This window comes from Notothenia coriiceps, unplaced genomic scaffold, assembly GCF_000735185.1.
Source record: "Notothenia coriiceps isolate Sejong01 unplaced genomic scaffold, NC01 NC01_scaffold00027655, whole genome shotgun sequence".
Classification (NCBI taxonomy): Eukaryota; Metazoa; Chordata; class Actinopteri; order Perciformes; family Nototheniidae; genus Notothenia; species Notothenia coriiceps.
In genome coordinates this window covers 118,417-123,321 of record NW_011360356.1, presented here as the reverse complement: position 1 = coordinate 123,321, position 4,905 = coordinate 118,417, and the positions used below count along the sequence as shown (strand labels likewise).

Genomic DNA, 4,905 nt, shown 5'->3' with positions numbered 1-4,905 from the left:
CTTTCTGCTGCTGCGGACAAGAAAGCCAAACAACTCACGTTCACCGAGGCATCAACCTCCAAAACCCTTTCGAGGGCTACAAGAAACGAAGTGAGTAGCCTACAAGATTGAAGCTGGTCAGATAACGAACGAGTAAATGAAAACAGAATGAGGCGGAGAAGTGTGTGTGTGTGTGTGTGTGTGTGTGTGTGTGTGTGTGTGTGTGTGTGTGTGTGTGAGATTAAAATAGCCCAATTGCTTTTACAATAAATAAACATTGAATGTGTTTAATTGAATAGTAAAGGGGTTTAACGTTAGTGGCAGGTTGTGTGTGAGAGAGAATAAATAAGACAGCCCAATATTTAAAAAAATTGTTATTCTTTTTCCCCGCATATTTAGCATATTTCGCAACTTTCCGCATATTTCGCAACTTCCCGCAATTTCACCGCATAAAATCACATAAAAACCCCGCATATTTAATCGCATAATCAAGGATTTTTGCCCGCGTTTTTCTGGAGGGTCCAAACTGTAACAGTTTGGTTGAAAACTATTTATTTAGGCTGGATTTATCAAAGTCTATTAAAACTCTTTTCCATCCCAGTTGAACATTCACTACTATTTATCCACTACCTTTGCAATGAATACTATGAAGAAGTTGAGTAGGTTGACTGACACAAGTGATGGAAAGCCTGATTTCCCCATGACCTCAAAACTCTCCTCCTTAGAGCACATTCACAAACCAATGACTACATCTATAAACAGGATGACACAGCATGAGCACATCATTTAAATCCACAACAATTGTGTTATGCTTGACTGACACTAGGACATTCTTTGAAAGATGATTATTGCCAACATGAGAATCTGACCTTGATTTCCCCACTTGACGAATAACCTCTCTATAAACTCAAAAGTGTCCTCCTTCGAGCCGGAGTTGAACCAGCGACCTAAGGATGTCAGCATTGCCCCTCTACAGTCCTCCGCTCTACCAACTGAGCTATCGAAGGGACCGTTGTTGAGAGAATAAACAATGATGCTACGGGGACCCACAGGGATCGCTTTAGTGCCGCGCTTCAATAACCCTAAAACCTGGTGGACTAAAACCACCAGCCTCAGGGGCCGTTTCTCAATCTCGAGGATGCTGGCTCGGTAGTCGCGTACTTCCAAGTCACTTTCTTCAGAAACGAAGCAAGTATACTTCCAAGCCACGGCTTCGGAAAACAAAGAAGAATGGAACAGGCTAACAAGTGTGCCACTCTCTCTAACGGTTTCAACATAAACTGTACCGAAAATAAATACCTCACGATGTCTATCTAATTATGAACTTGCTTTACTTTCACGGAACACATTTTTGGTGATAACAAATGTAAAAAAGTAACATATTTATCAACACATGTTCTACGCCAGTACATACTTACATTTAAATGTGTGCTGCGTCGGTTCAGCCATTCTCCGCAAGGGTTTTTTAAGTAAGTCTGTGCGCAAAGCATTGTGGGGATTTTAAGGACACTTAGGCCCAATCCCAAACCAAGGACGCGGCATCGGTGGAATTCCAAGTATGCTGGAGATTGGAACAGTACTTCGGCGGCACTCGATGATTGAGCATCCTTGAAATATTGGCTTGGAAGCCAGTTTCCTCGAGATTGAGAAACGGCCAGGGACAGTTTCATCCCACAGGCCATAAGACTGTTAAACACCTGAACTTATGGAAGAACATCCATAACATTCATCTGTTTGCAGCTTATATATATCAATATTCCAATTACTTGTAGACTATAGTGCACTATTTCTACTATTCTATTTCATTTTATTTATAATTTATACATCTCAGTTCAACAATAACCACTATTTATCCACTACTGTGAATAAGTTGAGTAGGTTGAATGTCACCAGTGATGTAGAGTATGATTTCCCCTTAACCTCAAAACTCGCCGGAGATGAACCAGCGACCTAAGGATGTCAGCTCTGCTCTTCTACAGTCCTCCTCTCTACCAACTGAGCTATCGAAGGGGCACAGGAAACAGATATCAAAGTACACTTTATATATCAGATGACATTTAGAATGATAGAAAATGTCATTGCCTTTTCCTCCCGGTGTCTGGATGGTGTTAACTATGGTAAATACAGAGGCGGGAAGTAGTGGAGTACAAATACTTTGTTACTGTACTTAAGTACATGTTTCTGGTATCAGTACTTTACTCCACTACTTGTTTTTAGGGTTAGGGTTAGCTTTTTAACTTTTTACTTTGAATTCTTACATGTTGAACACAAATACCTGTACTTTCTACTTCTTACATGTTGAACCCAAATACCTGTACTTTCTACTTCTTACATGTTGAACACAAATACCTGTACTTTCTACTTCTTACATGTTGAACACAAATACCTGTACTTTCTACTTCTCTCATTTTCCAAACAGGCTGGTTCCTTTAGTCTGAATGTGTGTTTGGTGGCGTGATCATTATTATTTAGACTCATTGCGTGTCTATTGATTTGAACACGATCCGTGTATCCATCATTTCCTGGTCTTCTCTAAAGAAGAGGGACCAATGAAAACGTTGTCATGTTGCCGTTGTTCAGCATGGAAACATTCATTAGCTAACAATGACATTATTGTTCTATTAATATAAAGGGAGGTCAGGTACTCTTTAAAACAGCTGCTAGTTATGGGTACTTTTTACTGAAGTACATTTCAAAGTTCTTTACTTTGACTTGAGTAAAGAAGTTTAGTCAGGACTTCTACTTTTACCAGAGTATTTTTAAACACGAGTATCTGTACTTCTACTTGAGTAAAGGATGTGTGTACTTTTGCCTTCTCTGGGTAAATATGAGATGAGAGCAAAATTGGAACGGTAAACAAGGTCGATCAATTCCTAAATTTAGCTGTGTCTAGTTTTCATTGTTTGTTAACAGACAATACATTCATCTCTCGACCACAAACTGACAGGCCTGCTTGTACAGTAATGATGCAATGCTTCGCTGACACCCAGGAAGTGCTCTGTAAGGTGGATGCTGGCCAATTTGAGTGCATCAGCGTGATTCATCTTCCCTCATAAAAGTCATCCCCATGCAGGCTGTGACTAATAATCGCCCAGTGCTGAGAGACGGTGTTGGGGTTAAATCAGGTAGCTGTTTCAATGCTGTGACAGTAGGCCTGGGACAGTTTCATATTGAAATGTACCGGCTATCTTTTTAGATAAGATTCAAGAGCTTGTGAATAAAAACGTTTCTAATGTAGGTGTATAGTATCCTATGTTTAAATATAGGATAAAGTATTGTATTAGTAATAATATGAATACCGTCCTGTAGTATTTTTGACCTTTTATTTTAATTATCCAACATATTTTACATTGTTTTGTCTGTATTGTTTATATTTGACATAATATTTTTCATTTTATGTTTTTAAAGTATTTAAAGTATTGTATTTTAGTGTCCGAACACACTTCTGCTTCGGGACCTATCTATATATATATTGTTTCAGGAGGAAGTTGTATCTATTTGATGTTGTGTATTCTACAGATATTCTATTTATTTGCATATGTCTACAGTTGATATGTATATACTCACTGTTTTTTTATTTTTTTATTATTATTATAGTCAATATTGTATATCTCTAATCCAATCTAATAATATTATATTCAAGATTCAAATTGTCATATGCACATCAGCTACAGTGTAGAAATGGCAATGATAACCCAAGCTCCTCCAACAATGCAACATAGGTATGCAACACAGTCTCACGGCATTTCGTGTTATAGTCAATCTATTGATTCGTGTTCACCAACACGATTTCCCCCTTTTTGTCCGTGTCACAGAAATATTTTAAAAAATACAGATTTCAGTATTCTGAGGCTCTGAGCCCCATTTCTTTTCCTCGCAGACGGCAACAAAAACTCTGTCATTATACATTTTTAAATAAAAGGGATAGGGTTTGGGTTAGATATTGAGTCAGAAAATGTTTTTATGAACCACACAGCTTCCAGTTTTCGAGGACCCGACCGGACAAAAAGACGTGGTGCAGGCATGAAACATACTACCAATAGAAATACATTGCTTTTAAAATCGTTCTGTGTGACACAAAAAAAATTCGAAAATCGTGTTGGTGAACACGAATCAATAGATTAAATTAATTTTGTGAGTATAACACGAAATGCCGTGAGGCTGTGTTGGTATACACACTGAACAAAAATATAAACGCAACACTTTTATTTTTGCTCCCATTTTTCATGAGATGAACTCAAAGATCTAAAACATTTTCTATATACACAAAATAACCATTTCTCTCAAATGTTGTTCACAAATCTGAAAAGATCTGTGATCGTGAGCACTTCTCCTTTGCCGAGATAATCCATCCCACCTCACAGGTGTGGCATAATTTATATTTTTGTTCAGTGTATATATATATATATATATATATATAGCACCAAATTGCAACTAATCTATATCTACTGTCACTTTTCACATTGAACATGTGCTCTTTTATTAAATAAACTAAACGCTTTCATTTTAAGTTGTGAGTTTAGTGTTTTTGACCCTAAGAAACACTGATGCATTAATCAATAACAATAATCCACAGCTCCTCTCTCTGCTCTGGAGGATTTAAAAATAGATATGACAGGTCCCAATAATAAGCAAGATATGTTAATACACATAGCATAAAGTAAGTGCACATAAAGGTCATGCTGTACTGAGCAGATCAGCTAATTTCAATAGAAAACAATAGTGTTGATTTTTTGTGTAACCTTTAAGTTAGACTCTGGTCTGAGAGTTCCTGTGTGTAAACCATAGACTGTATATATAAAAAGGTGTAAACCTGTCATTAACACAGATGTAACAGAAGTCTGATGGGTTGCTGTGGGTGGATGGCAGACCGTGCCTTTAGTATCCTTCTGTGAGCCGATTCAAACACAAAGCTGGATGATGGGA

At 37.6% G+C, this 4,905-nt stretch overlaps 1 non-coding gene across 1 annotated transcript; it reads right to left on the bottom strand.

Annotated features, from left to right (window-relative positions):
* Positions 1–898: 898 nt before the first annotated feature.
* trnay-gua (transfer RNA tyrosine (anticodon GUA)) lies at positions 899–986 on the bottom strand. The gene is given in 2 exon segments: positions 899–934; positions 950–986. It is a non-coding gene; the product is annotated as a tRNA-Tyr (tRNA).
* Between the last annotated feature and the right edge of the window lie 3,919 nt (positions 987–4,905).